The 13,381-nt window shown below is 44.1% G+C and overlaps 2 protein-coding genes across 2 annotated transcripts in view; one reads left to right on the forward strand and one right to left on the reverse strand.

The window, feature by feature from the left end:
• Positions 1-13,381, reverse strand: part of LOC143766662 (uncharacterized) — a 73,334-nt gene that overhangs the window by 54,488 nt on the left and 5,465 nt on the right. The window lies entirely within an intron of this gene.
• The window catches only part of LOC143766673 (uncharacterized), a 33,210-nt gene continuing 27,114 nt past the window's right edge, over positions 7,286-13,381 (forward strand). The window contains exon 1 of the mRNA XM_077254525.1: positions 7,286-7,301. The gene's annotated coding sequence lies outside the window, so the exon portion shown is untranslated. The remainder of the gene's footprint in view (positions 7,302-13,381) is intronic.

Raw genomic sequence — 13,381 nt, forward strand, 5'->3', positions numbered from 1 at the left:
TCTCGCGGCAAAGGTTCAAAACATACAGGATTTTGTTGTTCACACTCCCATGTCTGAACCTAGAATTCCTATTCCAGAGTTTTTTTATTGGAGATAGATCTACCTTCCTGAACTTCAGGAACAATTGTAAATTGTTTCTTTCGTTAAAATCTCGCTCCTCTGGAGACCCTGCTCAACAGGTCAAGATTGTTATATCTTTCCTACGGGGCGACCCTCAGAATTGGGCATTTGCATTGGCACCAGGGGATCCTGCATTGCTCAGTGTGGATGCGTTTTTTCTGGCATTGGGATTGCTCTATGAGGAACCTAACCTAGAGATTCAGGCTGAAAAGGCTTTATTAGCCCTCTCTCAGGGGCATGATGAAGCGGAAATATATTGTCAGAAATTTCGGAAATGGTCGGCGCTTACTCAGTGGAATGAGTGCGCCCTGGCTGCAAACTTCAGAAATGGTCTTTCTGAGGCCATTAAGGATATTATGGTGGGGTTCCCTACGCCTACTGGTCTGAATGAGTCTATGGCTATGGCCATTCAGATTGATCGGCGTTTACGGGAGCGCAAACCCGTGCACCAGTTGGCGGTGTCTTCTGAACAGGCACCTGAGACTATGCAATGTGATAGAATTCAGTCCAGAAGTGAACGGCAAAATTATAGGCGGAAAAATGGATTGTGTTTTTATTGTGGTGATTCAGCTCATGTTATATCAGCATGCTCTAAACGCACAAAAAGGGTTGATAAATCTTTTGCCATAGATACTCTGCAGTCTAAGTTCATTTTGTCTGTGACTCTGATTTTTTCACTGTCTTCCATTTCCGTCGATGCCTATGTGGATTCGGGCGCTGCCCTGAGTCTTATGGATTGGTCATTTGCTAAACGCTGCGGTTTTAGTCTCGAGCCTCTGGAAGTTCCTATTCCTCTGAAGGGAATTGACTCTACACCATTGGCTATGAATAAACCGCAGTATTGGACACAAGTGACAATGCGCATGACTCCCGTTCATCAGGAGGTGATTCGCTTCCTTGTACTGTATAATTTACATGATGTACTAGTGCTTGGTCTGCCATGGTTACAAACTCATAATCCTGTCCTGGACTGGAAAACAATGTCTGTGCTAAGCTGGGGATGTCAGGGGGTTCATGACGATGCACCTCTGATTTCAATCGCTTCATCTACTCCTTCTGAGGTCCCTGTGTTTTTGTCAGACTATCGGGATGTTTTTGAGGAGCCTAAGCTCAATTCACTCCCTCCTCATAGAGAGTGTGACTGTGCTATAGAATTGATTCCTGGCAGTAAGTTCCCTAAGGGTCGTTTATTTAATCTGTCACTGCCAGAGCATACTGCTATGCGGAATTATATTAAGGAGTCCTTGGAAAAGGGACATATTCGTCCATCTTCGTCCCCTCCGGGAGCAGGTTTTTTTTTCGTGGCAAAAAAAGATGGTTCCCTGAGGCCTTGTATAGACTATCGCCTTCTGAATAAGATTACAGTCAAATATCAGTATCCATTGCCATTATTTACTGATTTGTTTGCTCGCATTAAGGGGGCTAGGTGGTTCACTAAGATAGATCTTCGTGGTGCGTATAATCTGGTGCGGATAAAACAGGGTGATGAGTGGAAAACCGCATTTAATACGCCTGAGGGCCATTTTGAGTATTTGGTAATGCCTTTTGGACTCTCCAATGCTCCATCAGTCTTTCAGTCCTTTATGCACAATATTTTCCGTGAATATCTGGATAAGTTTATGATTGTGTATTTGGATGATATTTTGGTGTTTTCTGATGACTGGGAGTCTCATGTTCTACAGGTCAGGAAGGTGTTTCAGGTTCTGCGGGCCAATTCTCTGTTTGTGAAGGGCTCAAAGTGTCTCTTCGGAGTCCAGAAGATTTCTTTTTTGGGGTACATTTTTTCTCCTTCTACTATTGAGATGGATCCCGTTAAGGTTCAGGCTATTTGTGACTGGACACAACCTACATCTGTTAAGAGCCTTCAGAAGTTCTTGGGGTTTGCTAATTTTTATCGTCGGTTCATTGCTAATTTTTCCAGTATTGTTAAACCTTTGACTGATTTGACTAAAAAGGGTGCTGATGTTGCTGATTGGTCTCCTGCGGCCGTGGAGGCCTTTCCGGAACTTAAGCGCCGGTTTTCTTCTGCTCCTGTGTTGTGTCAACCAGATGTTTCACTTCCTTTTCAGGTTGAGGTTGATGCTTCCGAGATTGGAGCGGGGGCGGTTTTGTCACAGAGAAGTTCTAATGGCTCGGTGATGAAGCCATGTGCTTTCTTCTCTAGAAAATTCTCGCCTGCCGAGCGCAATTATGATGTGGGTAATCGGGAGCTTTTGGCCATGAAGTGGGCATTTGAGGAGTGGCGTCATTGGCTTGAGGGTGCTAAACATCGCGTGGTGGTCTTGACTGATCACAAGAATCTTATTTACCTTGAGTCTGCCAGGCGTTTGAATCCTAGACAGGCTCGTTGGTCGTTATTTTTTTCTCGTTTCAATTTCGTGGTTTCATACCTGCCAGGTTCAAAGAATGTGAAGGCAGATGCTCTTTCCAGGAGTTTTGTGCCTGACTCTCCTGGAGACACTGGGCCTACTGGTATCCTTAGGGATGGGGTAATATTGTCCGCCGTATCCCCAGACTTGCGACGCGCATTGCAGGAGTTTCAGGTGGATAAACCGGATCGATGTCCACCAGAAAGACTGTTTGTTCCGGATGATTGGACCAGTAGAGTCATCTCCGAGGTCCATTCTTCTGTGTTGGCTGGTCATCCTGGAATATTTGGTACTAGAGACTTGGTGGCCAGGTCTTTTTGGTGGCCTTCCTTGTCTAGGGATGTGCGTACCTTTGTGCAGTCTTGTGAAGTGTGTGCTCGAGCTAAGCCTTGCTGTTCTCGGGCCAGTGGGTTGTTGCTATCCTTGCCCATCCCGAAGAGGCCTTGGACGCACATTTCCATGGATTTTATTTCTGATCTCCCGGTTTCACAGAAAATGTCCGTTATCTGGGTTGTGTGTGACCGCTTTTCTAAGATGGTTCATTTGGTGCCCTTGCCTAAGTTGCCTTCCTCCTCTGAGTTGGTCCCTTTATTTTTTCAGAACGTGGTTCGTTTGCATGGGATTCCGGAGAATATCGTTTCTGACAGGGGATCCCAGTTTGTGTCTAGATTTTGGCGGACGTTTTGTGCCAAGATGGGCATTGATTTGTCTTTCTCGTCTGCATTCCATCCTCAGACGAATGGCCAGACGGAGCGAACTAATCAGACCTTGGAAACTTATTTGAGGTGTTTTGTTTCTGCTGATCAAGATGACTGGGTTGCTTTTTTGCCACTGGCCGAATTTGCTCTTAATAATCGGGATAGTTCTGCCACGTTGGTCTCTCCTTTTTTTTGTAATTCGGGGTTTCATCCTCGTTTTTCCTCTGGTCAGGTGGAGCCTTCGGATTGTCCTGGAGTGGACGTGGTGGTGGACAGGCTACATCAGATTTGGAATCAGGTGGTGGACAATTTGAAGTTATCTCAGGAGAAGACTCAGCAGTTTGCTAATCGCCGTCGCCGCGTGGGTCCCCGACTTCTTGTTGGGGATTTGGTGTGGTTGTCTTCTCGTTTTGTCCCTATGAAGGTCTCTTCTCCTAAGTTCAAGCCTCGGTTCATCGGTCCTTATAGGATCTCGGAGATTCTTAACCCTGTATCTTTTCGTTTGGATCTCCCAGCATCGTTTGCTATTCATAATGTGTTCCATCGGTCGTTGTTGCGGAGGTATGAGGTGCCCGTTGTTCCTTCGGTTGAGCCTCCTGCTCCGGTGCTGGTGGAGGGAGAATTGGAGTATGTTGTTGAGAAGATCTTGGATTCTCGTGTTTCCAGACGCAAACTCCAGTATTTGGTTAAGTGGAAGGGTTATGGTCAGGAGGATAATTCCTGGGTGGTCGCCTCCGATGTTCATGCGACTGATTTGGTCCGCGCCTTCCATAGAGCTCACCCTGATCGCCCTGGGGGTTCTCGTGAGGGTTCGGTGACCCCTCCTCAAGGGGGGGGTACTGTTGTGGATTCTGTTTGTGGGCTCCCTCTGGTGGTTACTGCTGGTACTGGGTGACTTTGGTGGGTTGCGGCCTTTGGTTTCCACCTGTCCATCAGTGGCTGGGTGTTTCCTATTTTACCTGGCCTTTCTGTCATTTCCCTTGCCGGCTATCAATGTATTCAGATGTGCTCTGTTTGGTTCCTGCCTACCTGCTCCCAGATCTTTCAGGATAAGCTAAGTGCTGATTTTCAGTTGTTTGTTTTTTTGTCCAGCTTGCTTATTATGTCTCTATGCTAGCTGGTAGCTCTAGTGGACTGAGGTTCTCCCCATGTGCCATGAGTTGGCACATGGGTTCTTGTAATCTCAGGATGGTTTTTTTGATTAGGGTTTTTTGCTGACCGCTCAGTCCCCTTTTGTATCGTTCTGCTTTCTAGTTTACAGCGGGCCTCAATTTGCTAAAACTATATATATCATCTCTATGTGTGTGCCTTCCTCTCATTTCACCGTCAATACATGTGGGGGGCAACTATATCTTTTGGGGTTCATTCCGCTGGAGGCAAGTGAGGTCTTTATTTTCTCTGCAGTGCTAGTTAGCTCTTAGGCTGGTGCGTGGCGTCTAGAACCAACGTAGGCACGCTCCCTGGCTATCTCTAGTTGCGTTTGTCAGGCGTAGGGCAGCGGTCAGCCCAGGTTCCATCACCCTAGAGCTCGTCCGTAATATATTTGTACTTTGCTTGTCCTGTGCTATCCCTAGCCATTGGGATTCATGACAATTTGTTCCCTGTATTTGAAATTATTTGATCACTGTGATGGTAATATGGTGTCTGATCATAGTGTAGCTGTATTTGTTCTTTGTATGTGATATTATTCGATCTCTGTGGTTGTAATATGTGGTCTGGTCATGGTGAGGTGGTATTTGTTCTTTGTATGTGGTATTATTCGGTCACTGGTGGTAATATGTGGTCTGGTCATGGTGCGGTGGTATTTGTTCATTGTATGTGATATTATTGGTCATTTTAAAAATTAAAAAATAAAAATATACCTAAATTGTATTGCATATTTTAAATATTTACTAGGTTACAGTAGAGTAGGGCCCTGCCAAAAGAGTCTACCGTGTTATGGTGGTCGCTTAAAGGGAACCTGTCACCCCGTTTTTTCAATATGAGGTAAAAATAGTGTTCAATAGGGCCTGAGCTGTGCTGTACAATAGTGCCTTTATTATCCCCTTGATTCCCCACCTTTGCTGCCAAACTACCTTTGACAGCCGAAAACGGTGACTTTACTATCTCGCAGGTCTGGTCAAATGGGCGTGGTGAAATCGCTGTTTCTCCCCCACCTCTTGCTTTTCTTCCAGGCATTGGCGTCGTGGTTCGCGCATGCGCAACTGCCGAATGCACTGCGCAGCAGCAGAGCAGCAGACAAAGAGCACGATCTGCGCTATTCACCGGCTTTGGTCGTGGCCATCTTCCTGAGGTGGCGCGTGCGCAGATGGAATGCTCTGCTTCCCAGGGCTTCAGGAAAATGGCCGCGGGATGCCGCACGTGCGCAGATGGAGATCGCGGCGGCCACTTTCCTGAAGCCGAGATGCGAACTATAATCTAACAGACTGATCCCAACACTGCTAGGCCGACCAATAAACCAACCAATAAAACAATATCAGCTATGGACTTCTACGCCTACCAAATAATGATCAGACAACAATGGAGGCAACTTTCTCATAAATGTATAGTAGATCTGTATGCCAAGGGGGAAAGCGAGCGTCTTTTGTACATACAACTGAACCAACAAACACTTACAGGGAGGCCATGCCAAAAGCGTGGTCTGATGGAGGATGGTCCACACTGGGACATGACATTGCAGGAGGCGTCCCTCACTCGCTTTCCACCTCATCTTCTAACCTGCTCCCTATAATAACTACAACCTGTGCACCTTCCAATCCCCGGGCTCTGTGGGACAAATACACAGAATATCCTAGAGGAGATATTCATAGAGAGCACAGGAGAGGTAATCTGGACTTAGCCATAAATGTCACTGCCGACAGATCCACCACAGTCCTCCTGACTCTAGAAGAAAGGAGCCAATGTATCAGTAGTAACCCACCGGACTCAAGTTAGTCTGCAGTTAGCTATTAGATATTACCGTAGTTAGCTATTCGATTTTCATGCATGGTGTATTAGCTATTAGATTTTCATGTATGATGAATTATACATAGAGTGGATATTGTTTTGGTAAAATTTTGTTCTTTGACTACTTGTGGTCCTGGGTTATTCACGTAAATCGGTTATTTTTGTCGTGTATAATCAAACGTACTCAATCGCACAAAACTTCAATTTGAAAAGAGGTACCCTTGACCACTAGTTCTCAAAATGACCAGATCAATGTCCTGAATAATATTTGTCAAAAAAATTATCAACTCTATGTGTAGTTCTGAAGTTATTCAAGTAAATCGCTTATGTCGCGCATAATCAAAGGTTCTCAATCGTACGTAAGTTCAATTTGAAAACAGGCACCCTGGACCACTACTACTCAAAATGAACATATCAATGTCCTGAATAATATTTACCAAAGAAATTATCAACTCTATGTGTAGTTCAGAAGTTATTCACGTAAATCGCTTATGTCGCGCATAATCAAACGTAGTCAATCGTACATAAGTTTAATTTGAAAAGAGGTACCCTGGACCACTAGTACTCAAAATGACCAGCTCAATGTCCTGACTAATATGTGCCCAAAAAAATTATCAACTCTATGTGTAGTTCAGAAGTTATTCACGTAAATCGCTTATTTTTGTATGTTAACGGAAACTTGGAAGAGTTTCACCAGTAACTTGCTAGGACTATCATCAAAATGTACCGTATTTTCCGGCGTATAAGACGACTTTTTAACCCCTAAAAATTGTCCCAAAAGTCGGGAGTCGTCTTATACGCCAGGTACGGCATGTGCAGGGAGCGATCCTGGATGTTCCCAGGGTCTGAAGGAGAGGAGACTCTCCTTCAGGCCCTGGGATCCATATTCATGTTAAAAATAAAGAATAAAAATAAAAAATATGGATATACTCACCCTTCCGAGAAGCCTGGCTGTCACTGCTGCAAGCGTCTGCCTCCGTTCCTAAGAATTGCAGAGCGTGAAGGACCTTCGATGACGTCACGGTCAGGTGACTGGTCACATGAGCGGTCACGGACCAATCACAGGCCAGTCACCTGACCGTGACGTCATCGAGGGTCCTTCATGCTCTGCAGTTCTTAGGAACGGAGGCAGACGCTTACACCGGTGAGAGCCAGGCTTCTCGGAGGGGTGAGTATATACATATTTTTTATTTTTATTCTTTATTTTTAACATGAATATGGATCCCAGGGCCTGAAGGAGAGTCTCCTCTCCTCCAGACCCTGGGAACCACACGCTGTATAAGATGACTGGGCGTATAAGATGACCCCCGTCTTATACAGCGGGCATATCCCAAATTCCATATTTTATATGGAAAAGTTGGGGGTCGTCTTATACACCAGAAAATACGGTACTTCATGGCCAGAATGTTGTCAACTACATCCAGTAAGACATTAATTATTCACAGAATCAGCTTACCTTGAACCACAAGTAGTCAAATGAAACAAGTTCAAGTTCTGCACATAATCTGAAATAAAATATCAGAACTCTGTATAGTTCTGAAGCGAAAAGGAAAAATCACTTATTTCCATGTGTGAAAATAAACATGGTAAAATGTCGTTAATAATGTATTAGGTGTGTTTTCAAAATGTTTTATACCTTGTCAGTAAACAATGCAATCAGTTTGGGAGTTAGGCCGGAGTCACACACAACACATAAAAATATGGTCCGTTTTTGATGGCAGAGATAAGCAGAAAATTTCCTGAACAGTGATCCGTATTCAATGCGAGGATGTGATTTTTTCTCCTACAATTATCCGTGTGTCATCCGTGTGGCATCCGTACGGCGACATTTTCTCGACGGCTTGCAAAATGGACATAGAATGGATCCATGGTCTCAAATATTTGTAAAAACATATACACTCACTGGCCACTTTATTAGGTACACCTGTCCAACTTCTTGTTAACACTTAATTTCTAATCAGCCAATCACATGGCGGCAACTCAGTGCATTTAGGCATGTAGACATGGTCAAGACAATCTCCTGCAGTTCAAACCGAGCATCAGTATGGGGAAGAAAGGTGATTTGAGTGCCTTTGAACGTGGCATGGTTGTTGGTGCCAGAAGGGCTGGTCTGAGTATTTCAGAAACTGCTGATCTACTGGGATTTTCACGCACAACCATCTCTAGGGTTTACAGAGAATGGTCCGAAAAAGAAAAAAAATCCAGTGAGCGGCAGTTCTGTGGGCGGAAATGCCTTGTTGATGCCAGAGGTCAGAGGAGAATGGGCAGACTGGTTCGAGCTGATAGAAAGGCAACAGTGACTCAAATCGCCACCCGTTACAACCAAGGTAGGCCTAAGAGCATCTCTGAACGCACAGTGCGTCGAACTTTGAGGCAGATGGGCTACAGCAGCAGAAGACCACACCGGGTACCACTCCTTTCAGCTAAGAACAGGAAACTGAGGCTACAATTTGTACAAGCTCATCGAAATTGGACAGTAGAAGATTGGAAAAACGTTGCTTGGTCTGATGAGTCTCGATTTCTGCTGCGACATTCGGATGGTAGGGTCAGAATTTGGCGTAAACAACATGAAAGCATGGATCCATCCTGCCTTGTATGGAGCATCTTTGGGATGTGCAGCCGACAAATCTGCGGCAACTGTGTGATGCCATCATGTCAATATGGACCAAAGTCTCTGAGGAATGCTTCCAGCACCTTGTTGAATCTATGCCACGAAGAATTGAGGCAGTTCTGAAGGCAAAAGGGGGTCCAACCCGTTACTAGCATGGTGTACCTAATAAAGTGGCCGGTGAGTGTATACAGTCTATATATATATATATATATATATATATATATGTAATTGAGACACACACACATATATATATATATATATGTATATATATATATATATATATCATACATGTATTTATATTTCATATAGCGCTAGATAGCAGAAAAGCCGGTAATTCATTTGCCGGCTTTTGCTATCTCCTTCCCAAACCCGACAGGATATGAGACATGATTACATACAGTAAACCAAATCATATCCCTTATTTTTTTACATATCCCTCACTGCTAATGTTAAAAATGTCTGTGTGCAAAATTTGGGGGCTCTAGCTGTTAAAATAAAGGGTTGGATCAAGGAAAAAACTGGCAATTTTCTCCGCCAGAGTGGTAAAGCCAGTGACTGAGGGCAGATATTAATAGCCTAGAGAGGGACCATGGTAATTGCCCCCCCCCCCCCGGCTAAAAACATCTGCCCCCAGCCACCCCAGAAAAGGCACATCTGTAAGATGTGCCTATTCTGGCACTTAGCCTCTCTCTTCCAACTCCCCTGTAGCAGTGGCATATGGGGTAATAAAGGGTTAATGTCACCTTGCTATTGTAAGGTGACATTAAGACTGGTTAATAATGGAGAGGTATCAATAAGACACCTATCCATTATTAATCCAATATTAATAAAGGGTTAAAAACACACACACACACATTAGGAAAAAAAGTATTTTTATAAAATAAAGACACATGGTGTTGTAACAGTTTATTAAATGCTCAATCCATTTGAAGACCCTTGTCACCTGAAACAAAGTTGAAATAAAAAAAACAATATCCCATACGTCTCCGGCGTTACAGTCAAGTCCCACGATGTAAATCCATCAGAAGTGGTGAAATAATTTTACAAGCAGAAGCCTGCTAATGCAGCCGCCCCTGCCTGTAAATTCTGGGGAATGAATGGGAAGCAGGGGAACGTAGCATCGTAGACTTGCCATGCTGCGCCCCCTGCTGGCATAAATGCATGTGAACTCGAGCGTGAGAAAATTTTCAGAAAAATTCCCACTCTCGAGTTCATATGAGTTTATGCCAGCAGGGGGCGCAGCACCGCAAGTCTAGGTAGCTATGATCCCCTGCTTTCATTTCATTCCCCAGCTTTTACAGGCAGGGGTAGCTGCTTGTAACATTATTTAACCCCTTCTGATGGATTTACATTGTGCGACTTGACTGTAACGCCACAGAGGTATGGGATATTGTTGTTTTTTTATTTTAACTTTGCTTCAGGTGACCAGGGTCTTCAATTGGATTGAGCGTTTAACAAACTATTACAACACCATGTGTCTTTATTTCATTAAAATACTTTATTCATAATGTGTGTGTGTGTTTTTTTAACCCTTTATTAATATTGGATTAATAATGGATAGGTGTCTTATTGACATCTCTCCATTATTAATCAAGCTTAATGTCACCTTACATTAGCAAGGGGACATTAACCCCTTATTACCCCATATCCCACCGCTACTCGGGAGTGGGAAGAGAGAGGCTAAGCACCGGAATTGGCGCATCTTACAGATGCGCCATTTATGGGTTGGCTGCGGGCTGGTATTTGCAGCCAGGAGGGGCCAATATCCATGGTCCCTCTCTAGGCTATGAATATCAGCCCGCAGCTGTATGCATAGCCTTTCTAGCTATAAATTATAGGGGGACCCCACGTCATTTTTTTTGGGGTCCCCTATATTTATAGCCAGTAAAGACTACGCAGACAGCTGCGGGCTGATATTCATAGCCTGGAAGCTCCATGTGTATTAATCCCTTCCCAGGCTACAAACATCGCTCCCACAGTCGCTGGCTTTCCCTTTATGGCACCATTTTTTTTTCACATTTTTTTTAAAATTAAACATTGAATTAAGGCCGAGGTCAATACTGCTGTGGGCACTCGGGACCCGAGCATTCAGCTGCATAGAAATACATGCAGCTGCACACTCCGGCCCTCCGGTCCCAAGTGACGGCGGCAGTGTCGGGTATTAAGATGCGAGACTCGTCCGAGTTTCTCACATGTGTGATCCATTTATCGTATCTATCTATTTATCGTATCTATCTATTTATCTATCTATCGATGTATCTATATATCGATAGATATATTCATAGATGGATATATCGGAAGATAATAGATACATCGATTGATAGATAATAGATAAATACTATAGATAGATCGATAGATAGATATGATAGATACGATAGATGTCTATCGTATCTATCTATTGTATCCATCTATCATATCTATCTATCTGTGTGTGTAAACATTATTCTTTAATGGAGTATGTAAATTAAGAGGTTGGACAAGAAATTATATCACAATTCTTTTTTTTGTGCATCTTTATTTAGCTTACAAAAACACACACAAATCCACATAAAAAAAACACATGAAAAGGGCATCAAAAACACAGGTGACCTGCCAGTGTCCTCAGGTGCAGATTTGGTGCAGATTTTACCTGCATCAAATCCTGAGCAAATCATGACCGTGGAAACATACCCTTATGCTGTGTGCTGAAAAGACGCCCTGCATGTCCGTTTACGCAGGTCTGCCGCCTGCGTGCTTTAAGGCATAGTGGAGACGGGATTTCATGAAATCCCCTCCACTATGCTGTAACACCTGGACGCTGTGGGTTTGATGCTGCTGCTCTACGCAGCGTCAAACCCACAGCGTTTCCTGACCATGGAAACACAGCCTAAGCTACATAAAGATATACCAAAAAAAAAATTGTGATGTCATTTCTTGTCCAACCTCTTCATTTACATAATCCATTGAAGAATAATGTTTACACACAGAGATAGATAGATGATAGATAATAGATAGATAGATCTATAGATAGATAGATAATAGATAGATAGATAATACCAAGCCCAATGTTTAGTAATAAATATAATAAAATGGTATATAAAGAGTTAGGCCGGGATGACACATGCGAGAAACTCGGAAGAGCCTCGCATCTTAATACCCGGCACTGCTGACGGCACTCGGGAGCAGAGCGTGCTGCTGCATGTATTTCTATGCATCCGCATGCTCCACTCCTGAGTGCCGGTGACAGTGCCGGGTATGAAGATGCGAGACTCGTCCGAGTTTCTCGCATGTGTGATAACGGCCTTAAATAAAGACACACACACACAAAATCTGCGTTAGGCCGGGGTCACACTTGCAAGAAACTCGCATGAGTCTCGCACCTCAATACCCGGCACTGCCGCCGGCACTCGGGACCGGAGTGTGCAGCTGCATGTATTTCTATGTAGCTGAACGCTCCGGTCCCGAGTGCCGGTGGTAGTGAAGGGTATTGAGGCAAGAGACTCGTGTGAGTTTCTCGCAAGTGGGACCCCGGCCTTGAAAGAAATATGTTTAATTTAAAAAAAAATGAAAAAAAAAATGGCGCCAGTGAGGGAAAGCCAGCGACTGGGGGACCAATGTTTGTAGCCTGGGAAGGGGTTAATACCCATAGATCTTTCCAGGCTATTAATATCAGCCCGCAGCTGTATATTTAGCCTTTACTGGCTATAAAAATAGGGGGACCCCCCAAAAAAAAATGATGCTGGGGTCCCCCTATAATTTATAGCCAGAAAGGCTATGCAGACAGCTGCGGGCTGATATTCATAGCCTAGAGAGGGACCATGGATATTGGCCCCCCCGGCTACAAATACCAGCCCGCAGCCGCCCCATAAATGGCGCATCTGTAAGATGCGCCAATTCCGATGCTTAGCCTCTCTCTTCCCACTCCCGAGTAGCGGTGGGATATGGGGTAATAAGGGGTTAACATCACCTTGCTATTGTAAGGTGACATTAAGTCGGGTTAATAATGGAGAGGCGTCAATAAGACGCCTATCCATTATTAATCCTAGAGTAGTGAAAGAGTTAAAAACAAAATAAAGACACAGCGAGAAAAAAGTATTTTATTATTATTAATTTCACCATACTTACCATACTTCAGTGCCTGCAAAAAACGTAAAATAATAAACCGTATACTCCCTGTCCGACGCAGTCCAATTAATAACGAGTGTCCCACGATGATCTCCCCATAGAACAGTGACATCTGGTGATGTCACTGCTCTATAGGGCCTTCAGTGACACACTGACAGGAGACAATGGCTCCTGCAGTGTATCACTGAGAGGTTACTCTAGTTCACTGGTCTCACTTTATGGAAAATGCTGCGTGGGAACTTTCTCACACAGCAATGGCAAAAGTGAGACTAGGGACTATATTTTACAGTAGCGGAGGAATACAGTGCGGAAGGATACCTTCCTCCCGTCATTGTATTTCTGGAGCCACTAGAGAGCGGTCGCATCAGCTGATGCTGCTGCTCTCCACGGGAGATTGTCATGGGACACTCGTGGATTTCTTCGGACTGTGAGTATATTGTTAGTTTGTTATTTTAATATTTTTTTACAGATGACACTGGCTTCGAGGAACAAAGTGACAAGTGATGGTGAGTATGTACTCTGTTATATGTACT

Source organism: Ranitomeya variabilis, chromosome 4, assembly GCF_051348905.1.
Source record: "Ranitomeya variabilis isolate aRanVar5 chromosome 4, aRanVar5.hap1, whole genome shotgun sequence".
In the NCBI taxonomy this organism is placed as follows: Eukaryota; Metazoa; Chordata; class Amphibia; order Anura; family Dendrobatidae; genus Ranitomeya; species Ranitomeya variabilis.